Raw genomic sequence first — 14,182 nt, forward strand, 5'->3', positions numbered from 1 at the left:
ACGGTCATCGTTTGAAGCCTTATATCTGCAGATTCTTCGACAAACAGGTTTCAATAATCCTTTTTGCCTAATTTTTAAAATAAGTCGAGCTGGCGACGTTAAACTCAGAACTATTTTCTTCCCATCTCTTTAATCTTTTAAGTAATTATTAGTAGTAACATATAATATTTCCTTTTTAGTAAATATATATAATAAAATTAGTTTTTTATATAAAAAAAGTAAAATAATAAAAATAATAATTGCATGTTTGTATTATATTATATATATGTGTATGTAATATGTATTAATATATTTAGCAATGATAAAGAAGCACTCTCATGATTTCGACAATGAAAGTTTTCTCCTATCATGAAAAGAACATTTTCTTTGCCATAATCTTGTTTTTGTTATATGAGAGAAACCTTGAGAAGCCAAGAAAAAGGAAATGAGGCCAGAATCGAAAACAAATCAGGGAAGCTCCTTTATCTCCTTTTACTTTTAATTTATTTGTCATGAGGACATGACATTATTTAAGCTTGGAGGTAGAGGAATATGTTTGTTATATATGTGTTTCTTTTAAGTTTTTTGTTTCGGTTAAATATAAAAATAAAACGTATATTTTACAACTAAAAAATGTGTTTTTAGTAAAATTATAAAAATAAAATAAAAAAACTGAATAAAATAAAATAAAATACAATTTGAGTTGCCTTATTCTAAAGGCAAATTATTTCATGTACTTTCATGGATTTCTTGTTAAGTTCTTTGCCATGGTCATAATATTTTGAACTGAATAATTTTTTAGGACTTTTAGTTATTTTAACTTGTTTTGATAAATAAGTTGGCTAAACTTGATTTGACTTGAAAAACATGATACTTAGAAAAGACGAATTCGATTAAGTACCATTCACGGGTTTTATGATCACTTTTCTAAGCTCATACTTACTTATTGGTGATTGAAATTATAGTTTTCGTTGGCCCAAGTGTATTGTGCGGTTAGCTTCTATTGTCTAGTTCTCCTGCTTATCTGGAAATTTAGAACTTGCCTTGAATGTGGATTGAGGCAAAATTCTAGGTAGATCTTTGAGTTAAGAAATGAAAGTAGGCCTTCTTTGTTGAGCCATAGCCTAAATTGACCTACCTTAATGACTTTTATCCCTAGTTAGCCCAGTTGAGCCTAAATAAATTATCTCTTATTTTGTTGGTCGCTAAGCTTTAACCCTTAGCCTGTTTGTTGTTATTACTTGTTCTTTGTTCACCCAGTTCCCTTTTGGGGCACTTTAAGAGTTGATCTGAATGTAAAAATCTAGGCGTGAGGTGTAACTATAAAAATAATTGGTCAAAGAATAATTGTTTGAGGTTGTCGATCTTTTGAGATGTTGTCATGACAAGTAAAAAAAAAAAAAAAAAAAAAAATATTTGCTTCCGAATTTCAAAAAAGAAAAAATAGCAACAAAGAAAAGTTGGCGAATCCATAAAACAATTTTTTTTTAAAAAAATTTGAAATGAGGATCATATTGATGAGCACACTGCTGCACAAAATTTATGTGTTCTGCAGTTGCTTTAGGCAATCGAATCTGGGTAGAAATGGGGTGTTATGAAATGAGAGACAAATACAGTGTGACATCTCAAAGACACAGGAAATAAGATCCATGAGAATTCAATTGGATAATCAATGGAAACCACTCGCAAAGTTCATTCAAAAATGTTGGTTTTGGCTGTGTACAACTATGGTGCACGGGGGAAAATGTGACATTACTGTGGCTATGCCTTATCTATTGATGAACCTTCAATAGGTGGTATTAATACTCAATACTCATTCTATTGAGGGGAAGTCACGGTTAAGCACAAGCAAAGCAGCTAACAAAGAACACGACCAGCATGAGTGTGAGTATATACAAGAAAATGATGAGCTACTCTTTTTAGGATGTGCATAAACTCATTCTATGACTGGTTTGTTGTTGGAGACTATATCTATGAGAGCAATAACAACATAGTAAAAGGAAGCTGTTGCATAACTATATGGGTCGAGTAGGAGCTATATAAAAAACTGGAATTTCAGCTCCAAATCTGGAATGCAGTCATACTTATATCGAATAGAAGTGTGCATTGGCAATATTTGATCTTTGCAAATAACTATAGAATATCGCGCGTAATAAGCACCAAACAGTGCAACACCACCATTGTGCAAAAGTACTGGACTGTAGCTTCTACAGAGGATACAATTGTTTCTGTGTTATTTTATGACAAGGTAGGTGTTATACTGAATTATTCAAATCAAAAGAAAGGAATCATTGGGTGGAATTGGTGTGGCAGATGCAACAGTGCATACGAAGAAAGGGGGACGCAATAATCATACAACAAGGTAGTGTCAATTAGACCGCTGAAGAATGGGCCATGTTCGACTGAATTTTTGGACTACATATGATGGGAAGACTTGGTTATGAGTTTACTGGACGCACAATGGGAGAATTCAAGGATGATGCAGCACACACGCACACGTTCGAAGAACAAGCTGTACTGTTTTTGCACAACTATCAACTGCCTCTGTTACTACGTAGTATACAACAGGTGCACACAATTGGAAGATATCACTACACTCCTCAGCAACTTCAAGGGACTATTCGACCTGCTGTACTTGTACTGTGGAGCTGATTTTTCAATCACTGGATGCGCTAGATATGGCACTTCTAATCCTGGAGATGAGTCATGGCCACGTAGCTGAGTTTTGTACAAAATGTACCATAGAAAAATGGATCGCAACCAAAGAAAACAAGTATTCTTTACAACAAAGTTGCAGGAAGTTTTCAGCCCCAATGTGAAGATGTTCGCAATGATTTGCTTGAGTCGGCAACATTTGGACTTTCCAAATTACTACCTTCTTAGTTCACATCTACTATTATGCTACTCCTACATTGTATTTCGTAGCAGTAGCCATTAGTTTTCTTTTATTATTTTTTGCCTGATTTATTTGAACAATTTGAAATTTTGGCCTAATCTGGGAATTATTAATTAAAATAGCTACTAAGAGAACAATCTAGTAATATATTTTTCCAAAAAAAAAAACCCCAGAGGTTTATTATTTAAATGAGATGAAAGACAATTGTATCTAAGAGATAAAATAAATGTGTAGTGCCCATAGGGAATTTGAGTCACTATTATCTATATGTATCCTATCCATCCCTAAGCGTACTTTACAACCTTGCAAAAGTCCTACATGATCTTAACTCAGAGACTCCTATATTAGTGGAGAACCACATGATAGTCAAGCTTATGGTTATTTCCAGTAGCTTGAGGTACTTCTTTGTTGAGAGTGAGCGTATTTTTTTTATCTATGCCCTTCTTTGATCCTGTATCTATATATTATGTGATAAATGGGCATCTCTCTTCATTCGGTGAGATACACTTGGGATTAGAAAATATTATGATTTCAATTCTCAATAGGTGAACATGAGTACAACTGAAAGTTGTTTGAACTCGTAGACTGGTCTTAGTCAATTATTCTCTGTCAAAACCTCTCATGATTTCACTTAAAGTGTTTACTTACTATGTTCATTTGTTTTCTTTGCTCGAGGACGAGTAAAAGTTTAAGTATGAGAGAATTTGATAAGTGCATTTTACCAGATGTTTACCACATAATTTCTCTCATAAAAACATATAAATTATCATGTTTCCTCCATATTTTTAACTTTATTTTGCAGGAATAATTATAGAAGAATTGTTGTGCGCAACATGAAAAAAGAAAAATAAATATTCAAGAAAAATACAATAAAGAAGTGTAAGATCGAGCTATGATTCATTACTGCCGTGGCAATGCACCAAGTTTCAATTTGCCATGATGAAATCAATGAAATCTAAATTTAGAATGACAAAATTCTCATCTCTGCAAATTCAAAATCTATACTTTCCATTGAAATCTAGCACCAAATCGAGAATTCGAATTCTCATATCTGCAAATGCAAAATCTAGATTTGCCATGGAAATCTAGCACCAAATCGAGAAGTCATCATGAAATTTTCTTATATAAGAAGATGGTGCCCGATCAGAGGAGAGATGGCAGTAGAGAGAAAACTTAGAGCTAGAAGTCTGAATCCAAATTCTTAATAAGCTTCTCTATTTTATTTCTTTCACTAGTATCGAGTTATCTTTTCTTTTAAATCACAATAGTGGTTTAGTTGCTGTTTCTAAATAAATTCCAGTGTAGGAAATTACTCTAGTTCCTGCTTTTAATTAAATAGGGGGAATTATTCTTCTGGAATATTTCTTTCTATTTTCTTATTTAATTGACAAGAATATTTCATTATTAGTACTAATTCCAGTATGGAGTAATTTTTCTTGAGTTGGGAGAAAGACGGATCTTAATATTTCTATATAATAGTAGATATTATTCTTCAAATTCATATGGTTGAGCTAAAATTTATTTAACTTTTATCTGCTTTAACAGTTAGACGTTATTTAATTTAATAACATCTATATATCTTGTACTACATATTAACTGTTTATTAATTCTCTAATCAAGAGAGGCGGAAGAAATAATATAGTTAAGTGTAGTATTGATAAATGTTAATATTTATTCAGTAACATATATCTCTTTTATATTATAATTAATTTTACACTTATTTGTAATCGAGAGAGGCGAATAGTGTAATAATTAGTTATAAAACGTAGGGTAACCGAAAGGGACTTACTAACAAGAGCGTATTTTAGTTCAATCATATATTTCTGGTTCTTCAAGATTACTAGTTTGAAGATTAATTTGTATAATCGAGAGGAGTACAATTAATTATTCAACTTAAGTAATAATATATATTTGTAATTGTGAGAGGCATTTATACATTTTTGAGAAATAGAAATTGAAGAATAATAATTCTATTATATAATAGAAATATTAAGTGAAGTCAAGATCCCAACACCTTTTTATTATATTTGTGAAAAATAAAATATTTTCTACTGCTCTATTCATGCATTTTTAGTTAGTTAATTTATAACTCAACTCTTTCTAATTTTCTCAAATAGTAATTAAAACAAGAAACATCTGTAGAATAGATAAACCAATCTCTGTGGGTTCGACATCTTTCTATACTATTATTTGACAGAGTACGAGTTAGAATTTTATATACACTAGACACTCGTCACTAAGTTGATCTTAGGTTGAAGACCAGTTCGAGAATGCAGCACCCCGACCTGGAAGATCATTGGGTGACTATGCTAGGCCAATATATAATCAAGGACTATCAAGTGTCAGAACCCCACCCATAGCAACAAACAACTTCGAATTGAAGCAAGGCTTGTTTCAAACTATCCAAAACAACTGCTCTTTCAGAGGGGAGATGAGCGAAGTTCCTAATACTTACTTGATGGACTTTGACGATATCATGAACACCTTTCAATGCAATGGAATATCAAATGAAGTTGTTTACTTAAGGGCATTCCCCTTTTTATTGAAAGATGACGTGAAGCAATGGCTTCGTAGCTTACCCGCAGGTTCTATCACGACATGGGAAGATATGACCAAGAAGTTTCTTGACAAGTACTTTTCAGCTGCAAAAACAGGGAAGTTCAGAAGGGAAATCCATAATTTCTGCCAGAAGGAGACATAAACGGTTTTTGAAGCTTGGGAACGATTCAAGGAGATAGTCAGAAAGTGTCAGCACAATGGAATTGATTTGTTGATGCAACTCCAGGATTTTTGGGATGGGCTGACACCGTCCTCACTACGAACTCTGAATACTGCATGTGGGTGTCCACTAATAAAGAAAACGTCGGAGGAGGTTGTGTTAATCCTTGATGAATTATTTGAAGATGCTAATCAGTATCCGACTGAGAGCAATGATAGAAAAAAATCAGTTGGGGTTCACCAGGTGGACTCTAACACATCCATGCAAGCCCAGCTAGACACCATGTCTAAGGAGATAAGAAAGCTGACATTAGCCAAGGTACAAAGTGAGCTGCAAACAACATGTGACTTCTGTGGATTAGGACACCCTACACATGAGTGTCAAGCATCGGCTGAGGAAGTCAACGTAGTGGGGAACTTTAATAGAGGAAACTACCAAGGTGGGAACAACTATAATGCTATGGGTCAAAGATATCCAGGTTTTTCGTGAAGTTCACCTAATGGGAGCTTGAATTCATGGCAGCAAAATAATCCCAGACCCCAGCATCAAGGACCACTAGGTTTTCAAAACCATCATAGGCAGCAATACCAGCCACAACAGCCAAATCATTTTAGTATGGAGGACCTCATGAAGGCATTAATCAACAAATCAGATGAAAAATTTGAGACTCAGGGCACGGACATCCGAAATTTAGAAAGACAATTGGGACAGATTGCAAATTTGTTATCTGAGAGGACTTCTGGGATTTTGCCATCTGACACTGAAAAGAACCCAAAAGAAACAATCAAAGTTGTATCTATGAGAAGTGGCAAAATATTGGCTAATCCAGTGGTGAAAGCTAGACCCGAGGTGGTGAACAAGCAGGCGAAAACACCAGTAGAGAAAAATGGTGAAGAGAAGAAAGGCCAGAGTAGTGGGGTACAAAAGGAGATTGAATAAAGTAGACATATGCCAGCTCTACCATTCCCTCAAAAGATGAAGCTGGAAAACCTTGACAAATGTTTTGGGCGATTCTTGGAAATGCTTAAACAACTCTATGTGAACATTCCCTTCACAGAGGTACTCACTCAGATGCCTGCTTATGCAAAGTTCTTGAAGGAAATCTTGTCTAGCAAGAGAAAACTGGAGGAGACAAGCATGGTCAAGTTGATGCCCACTACAGTGCCATATTACAAAATATAATTCCTTAAAAGTGTGGGAACCGAGGAAGCTTCACCATACCATGCTCATTGGGGAGTGGAAAATTCGATAAGGTCAACTACGATTCTGGTGCGTCTATAAATCTAATACCTCTGTCTGTATTCAGGAAACTGGAAGGTGATCTTGGAGTAATTAAATCAATACTAGTATCCCTACAACTGGCAGACCAAACCACTATTTTACTTGAGGGAATCATTGAGGATATTCTAGTGCGAGTGGACAAATTTGTGTTCCCCGTAGACTTTATTGTGGTGGATATGGAGGTGAACAAGGGAGTGCCTCTAATTCTAGGGAGGCCATTCTTGTGTACAGGTAGAGCTATCCTTGATATCTATGAAGGGCAATTTATGCTCAGAGTGGGAAACGAAAAAATGGTGTTCCAGATGAAGAGGATTATGAAATACCCCAGTGATGAGGCGTCCGCCTACTCGTGTTCAAGCTGGATGTTGTTGGAGAATTGGCTGAAAAATACAAGTTTGATAAGCTTGTGGGGGATACTCTAGAGAGGTATATTACTCAGTCTAGCACAGTGGAGGATGGAGATCCTAAAATAAAGAGAGAGGCTGAAGCTCTTGAAACAGAGGATCAAGTGGTTGATGAGAAGGAGTTAAAAGAGGAGGCGTCTAAGCCTAATGTGGAATTGAAAGTCCTCCCCACTCACTTAAAATATACTTTTCTTGAAATTAACAATTTTCCTATGATTAGTTTTGCTGACTTGACAGGTACACAGGAGTGACAGCTGGTGGAGCTACTGAAGAAGCACAAGAAAGCCATTGGCCGGAGTATAGTTGAACAAATATTTGGAGGAAGTAGTTCACAAGGAGATCATCAAATTGCTAGATACGGGAGTGATTTTTCCCATCTATGATAGACAGTGGATTAGTCCAGTACAAGTTGTACCTAAGAAGGGCGGCATGACAGTGGTGAAAAATGAAAATAATGAATTGATCCCCACAAGAACAGTCATTGGGTGGAGAATGTGCATTGATTATAGAAGGCTGAATGATGCAACAAGGAAGGACCATTTCCCACTCTCCTTTATTGATCAAATGCTAGAGAAAGTGGTTGGACATGGATGCTACTGCTTCTTGGATGGGTACTCAGGCTACAATCAGATACCCATTGTCCCAGAAGATGTTGAGAAGACCACATTCACTTGCCCGTAAGGTATGTTTGCTTACAGGAGGATGTCGTTTGGGTTGTGTAATGCACCTGCATTTTTCAGAGGTGCATGATGTCTATATTCTCTGATATAAATGGGAAGTGTCTACAAGTATTCATGGATGATTTCACCCTCTTTGGTGATGACTTTGAGGACTTCTTGAAGAATTTGGAGCTCGTGCTTCAATGTTGTGAAGCCACGCACTTGGTTCTTAACTGGGAGAAGTGTCACTTTATGGTGAAAGAAGGAATTGTTTTGGGTCACAAAGTAACTGTACATGGAATTGAAGTTGATAGAGTCAAGGTGGATGTAATTTCTAGGCCCCCTCCACCAACTTCTCTGAAAAGCATAAGGAGTTTTTTGGGACATGCTGGATTCTATAAGAGGTTCATCAAAAACTTCTCTAGCATTACCAAACCGTTAACTACATTGCTAGCAAAGGATGTCAAGTTTGTTTTCAATGTGGAGTGCTTAAGAGCATTCGAATTGATAAAAGAAAAGCTGGTAAGTGCTCTTATAATGGTGACACATGATTGGAGCCAGCCATTTGAGATAATGTGTGATGGCAGTGATGTAGCTGTGGGGGCAGTTCTAGGGAAAAGAAAAGATAAAATGTTTAGGCCCATTTACTATGCCAACAGGACATTGAATGATGCTCAAGTCAATTATTCCACTACTGAGAAAGAGTTATTTGCTGTGATCTTTGCTTTTGGCAAGTTTTGATCATACCTGGTGGGGAGCAAAGTGATTGTACACACGGATCACTCTGCCTTGAAATATCTGTTGAGTAAGAAAGAGTCCAAGCCGTGTTTGATGCGGTGGGTGTTATTTCTCTAAGAGTTTGACTTGGAGATCAAAGATAGGAAGGGCACATAAAATTAAGACGTCGATCATCTATCTCGACTTGAGAGACCTCCGTTTGAAATAGTTGATATAAGAGAAGAGTTCCCCGATGAGCAGCTTTTCTCCATTATTGTGGTCTCCGAAAGACCGCCTTGGTATGCTGATATAGCCAACTTTTTGGCTAGTGGATGGTGGCCTAGTGACCTCTCTCGTGATCAAAGAAAGAAGCTTTAAGGTGAGGTAAAAAGTTATTTTTGGAATGACCCTTTCTTGTTTAAACTGTGTGCAGATGGTGTGATTCGAAGGTGTGTGCCTGAAAGAGAGATGGCAAGCATTATTTTTCATTGCCATGATGGAGAAGCTGGAGGACACTATGGTGGAAATCGCATTGCAACAAAGGTCATGAAAGCCGGTTTCTATTGGCCTACTTTGTATAAAGATGCATGGGCGTATATAGCTGCATGTGACAAGTGTCAAAGGATAGGTAGCATTAGCAAGAGGGATGAGATGCCACTAAACTCCATTCTGGTATGTAAAATTTTTGACGTTTGAGGCATTGACTTCATGGGTCCGTTTTCATCATCTTATTCATATGAGTATATCCTAGTAGCCATTTATTACATCTCTAAATGGGTTGAAGCAATCACTACTAGGACCAATGATGCTCGAGTGGTATGTGAGTTCTTATGGAAAAACATCTTTACCCGATTTGGGACACCTCGAGTGATTATCAGTGACAATGTGGCACACTTTATGAACAAGCAATTTGCTGCACTGGTGTCCAAGTACGGGGTCACACACAAAACATGAACCCCATACCATGCCCAAACTAGTGGGCAAGTTGAAGTGGCTAACCGTGAACTACAACAAATTTTTGAAAAGACGGTCAATGCTTCTCGTAAGGATTGGTCTGTAAAATTGGATGAAGCTCTATAGGCGTATAGAACTGCATTCAAAACAACCATATGGAATTCACCATTCAAATTAGTGTATAGAAAATCGTGTTATCTACCTGTTGAAATAGAACATAAAGCTTATTGGGCAATTAAGATGCTTAATATTGATCTTAGTCATGTAGGCAAACACAGATTAGCGCAGATAAATAGATTAGAGGAGTTTAGATTGGACGCGTATAAAAATACGCGTATCTTTAAGGAATAGACAAAAAGGTGGCATGATCGTCTGATTAAGCCAAGGGAGTTTCATGAAGGGAACAAAGTCTTACTATACAATAGTAGACTTAGGTTGTTCTCCGAAAAATTCAAATCAAGATGGACAAGTCTGTATGTAGTGAAACATGTCTCACCGTACGACGCCATTAAAATTCAGGATGAAGAAGGGAATGAAAGCTTTAAGGTGAATGGGCAAAAACAATACTTTGTTGGAGGATTTGACAAGCAATCCTCTAGCATCGTGATCGATTGAGCCTAAGTGACGAGGTCAAGCTGACGACTATAACTCAGAACTACTTCTTACCCTTTTTCTTGCTTTTGTAGAATAGTTAGACAATTGTGGTGTAAGATTTTCAAAGTTTAGGAATGTTGGTACTTGTTTGGACAGATATAAGTATAAATTGAACATAAAATAAGTACATAAAAGAGTAATGATGCAACCCATGGCCTAAAACTCACAATTTCCCAGAACTCTAAGAAAATTGGCCTAGCACGCCGCATGGGGCGATGCGCCAAGCCAAAATGCTTGCCTATCGTGAATTTGACATCACTATGGAATTCATCACTACCGCACCGCATGGGGCGCCGCACTCAGCGATGCAGTAGTATATTTTTTATGATTTTTTTAATTTTGTTTTCTTGAAATAACCCGTTTTCCCTTCCCCTTTTTCTCACATCTCTCACACTCTATCCTTTCACCCCTCTCTCTATCACACACACCAAATCCCTCTACCTTCCTCAATTCCTCCATCTTGCCAAATTCCTCTCATCTACATCACTTGTCAATGTAAGTGTTTCTTCTCATCTCTTCTCTTTTAGTGGTAATCTAAGTTATTTTAGTTCATATCCCTAACCCTAGGTAGTGTTTCAATTTATTTTTGTTAATATTCATCTTTTGGTCGAAATTCTTACATAAACTTGTGGGTTTTACATTGTTCTTATAATTAGAGGGAATGTTTTGTGTGATTTGATGATGCTTAAATTATTTTTTGATGGAGTTTAGTGTGGTGGCCAATATGGCCGAAAATATTTAAAGTTTTTGGTGGTATTGTGCTATTGTCACACTTTTGTGGTGTTGTGATTGTTGTATAGTGGTTTATTGGTATGTTTAAGGAGTAACCTTTCAATAATCGGAGTTGCAATCGAGATATACATTTTATGCCTATATTGTGTTTAATGAAATGCCTCAAGGACATAATGACCTTAATTAGGGGATAATTATGAGAAAACAATGTAATGCTTGATAATAAGAGTGGGGTGGGAGGTCATGCTTATATGTGTTACATCTTTAACGTGTTAGCCCTTAGTGTTAATTGATTGACCACCCTAGGCTAATGTGAGGCTACGTGCTAATTGTGTGTTTTGTGTAGTGATGCATTATAACTTCTGAATTTTGTACAGTATAACTTCTTATTCTTTTTTCTTAAGTTACTAGTTTAGCGTTGTGAGTTTGTATTTTGGGTTAGCATAGTCTGTGGTAATGTTGTCTCACTATCAGAAGTGGTAAGTATGGGTTTGTCGAATAAGTGTGTCATGCTTTAAAAAGGGGTAGTATGAATCCCCGATATACATTGTACTTGTGAACATGCCAATAACATAAGTGCGTGGTGGTTACCTTGTTTGGTCTTGTTTTTGTTTTGTGTATTTTGGTTAATGTTGTTCGTCTTGTGCAAGTCCAATGTCTTAACGCCCTAGCAAACGTTCTAACACAGGTTCCTCACAAGCAATATCTAGCAGCCATCGAGGAGGTAGACGGGCACATCGCCCCGACCCGGTGGAGGAGGAAGATGATTGCATTGACCCAGACTGCCTATAGTCAATGCACATCATAGTACCATCTTTCTTCTACACAAAAAATTCTTTCCCTAATTAACCAACACAATAGCTCAAGTTAAACAATAAAAAAAAATTATCAAGCAAGTTCAAGATAATAGTGACTTAACTACCAACTAGACATGAAGGCTAAACTAAAAACAACAGCATACTATATCCCTGCGGCGCACCAAATGCCTAAATCAATTTCAACTCACGTCGTTTCCTTCGCCATTTCATTTACCGGATAAGTCACGAAGCTTTCAGTGATAAAAGTCAAAGTTGCATTGAAATATCAATTCATCCTATTCATTGTCACGAATTAAGACATTTAACCAAATAATGAAACTAAGACAGCAAATGCAAATAAACCAACATAACAGAATACCAAAATCAATCAAAATCCTTTACCAAACCAGAATAATGAGATGAAATAAGATGAAGGTTTGAAAAGTGCACCTTTACTGTTGCACTCTTTGAAAGACTGTATTAATGAAAAAAATACCGAACAAATCCTTAAACGAGCAGATGAACCTGCGACTGGAGACCTCGATCGGCGGCCTCGAAGCTCGCAATCCTTCAAAAATCAGACCACAAAAATAAAACCTCTGTTTCGTATGGAAAAGAAAAGAGAGATTGATTTAGTACCAGATTGCAAATATGGCATTAGGGATGTGCTAGCTCATGCTAGGCAGTGGTTCTGAACCTTGTTCCGGCAGTAAGTCCTGATCCGGAAGTAAGGATTGATGATGGAAAGCTTGTCAGAAAGTACCCGGCAATTTACAACAACATTAGATACTTGGGTTTTGAAACCATGTTCCGTCCCGGTGAATCGGTGAATGTGAACATGGTTAAGGAATTTTATGCAAACTGGCAACCTGAGGCAAGTTTAGATGTTGAATATGAAGTCCAAGTGCGCGGCAAGATGATTATATTTTCTTCCCAGGTCATCAACCAAACCATGGGGTTCACAGATCATTCACATAATTTGTTCAGGAGGTTGCTGCGTCGACCACCCTATCCTGATATTAGACACCAGCTGTGTGGTGCGAGGTCTCTTGCCACATGGACGCGAGATGCTTATGAGTTCCACAAATATATAAAAAAAGCCATTTCTAGCATCCTGCCCGAGTTCTTATAAGGTTGATAAATGCAAAGATCATGCCTACTCAGAACGACACTGATGTCTCCCGGATGAAGGTGTGTCTTATTTATGCTATCTTAACTTGGATAAAGTTTGATCTGGGTAAGATTATGCTTGAGCACATGTCTCGAGTGCGACCAATGGGGGTCCGCCACCTGTACTTCTCGAGTATGATCACGCGGCTTCTGCGGGCACACCATGTGGAAGAGAAATTTCATTATGATAGGACGATCCAGGTGATGCAGCCTCTTCGAACTTTTGATATCACAGCTGTGACGGACCCACCTGCTGTTGCTATTACGATAGACTAGATATTTATTCGTGTGGATGAGACACTACAACTGCTATTTGCAGATATGCGCCTACGCGCAACTATAGGTGAGGTTGATCTGGAAGAATTACAAGAGGACCATCCCCTCACTATAGTCACTCATCAGTGGTTGGGTTTAGCCAATGGAGCACAGATACCACTAGAAGAAAATGTAAACTCCATTCCCTCTGATGATGAAGAGTACCTACACACCTTTGAAGGTGGTGATGAGGACTAGGCCACGAGCCTCACGGAGTTAGCTTTTCACTTTTTGTTTAGTATTTTTTATTGAGGGCAATGAAATTTTTTAAGTGTGGGGTGAGCGGCTCCTATGTAGTCGTATTTGTACTTGTTTCTATTTGCTTACTTGCTTTGTAGATAATATAGAAATTGTTTAGCTTCGACTTTTCCCAACAATTGATTTCGTCGACTGGTTTCTTGATGGAATTATAGTCAATATATGTAAAAAAAAATCCTTCTGATGTAGTGTAATAATTACCCCTTGGTTTTGCTTTGTGCTACGGTTCTTTTTCAAGGGTCTTGTTTGAACCAGATGTCGTTAGTTTTTATTTTTATTTTTTTAGGAATAGGAAACCTTGTGGTGTGAGTTTAAATGAAAGCAATATCTCTTGACTTTATTATACCTTGAGAATAGTTAGTGCTTCAGTTGTGACGCTTAGGCTTAATTTTTGACTCTTGTATAAGTACCTTAAATTGTATGATCTTAACTTTGCTTAACTGCTTTGACTAGAGTGTCTTGATGAGTCCGATCCTGAGTGAGTTACGTGCCGTGTGTGTGAGAGGTTTTGTGTTATTCTGTACATTGCATTTCATATATAGAACTTACCCCATGTGTATGCAAAGCGAAATAGTAGTTTTATTTAGTTTTGGAAGTGATATAAGCGTTTCTTTGTTGAGCCAGTTATATGCTTTTACCCACCTAAT

At 37.0% G+C, this 14,182-nt stretch overlaps 1 non-coding gene across 1 annotated transcript; it reads right to left on the reverse strand.

Moving 5' to 3' along the window:
* Positions 1-5,531: 5,531 nt before the first annotated feature.
* LOC142178671 (small nucleolar RNA R71) lies at positions 5,532-5,638 on the reverse strand. The gene has a single exon (XR_012706939.1). It is a non-coding gene; the product is annotated as a small nucleolar RNA R71 (small nucleolar RNA).
* Positions 5,639-14,182: the final 8,544 nt, after the last annotated feature.

This window comes from Nicotiana tabacum, chromosome 24 (genome assembly GCF_000715075.1).
Source record: "Nicotiana tabacum cultivar K326 chromosome 24, ASM71507v2, whole genome shotgun sequence".
Classification (NCBI taxonomy): domain Eukaryota; kingdom Viridiplantae; phylum Streptophyta; class Magnoliopsida; order Solanales; family Solanaceae; genus Nicotiana; species Nicotiana tabacum.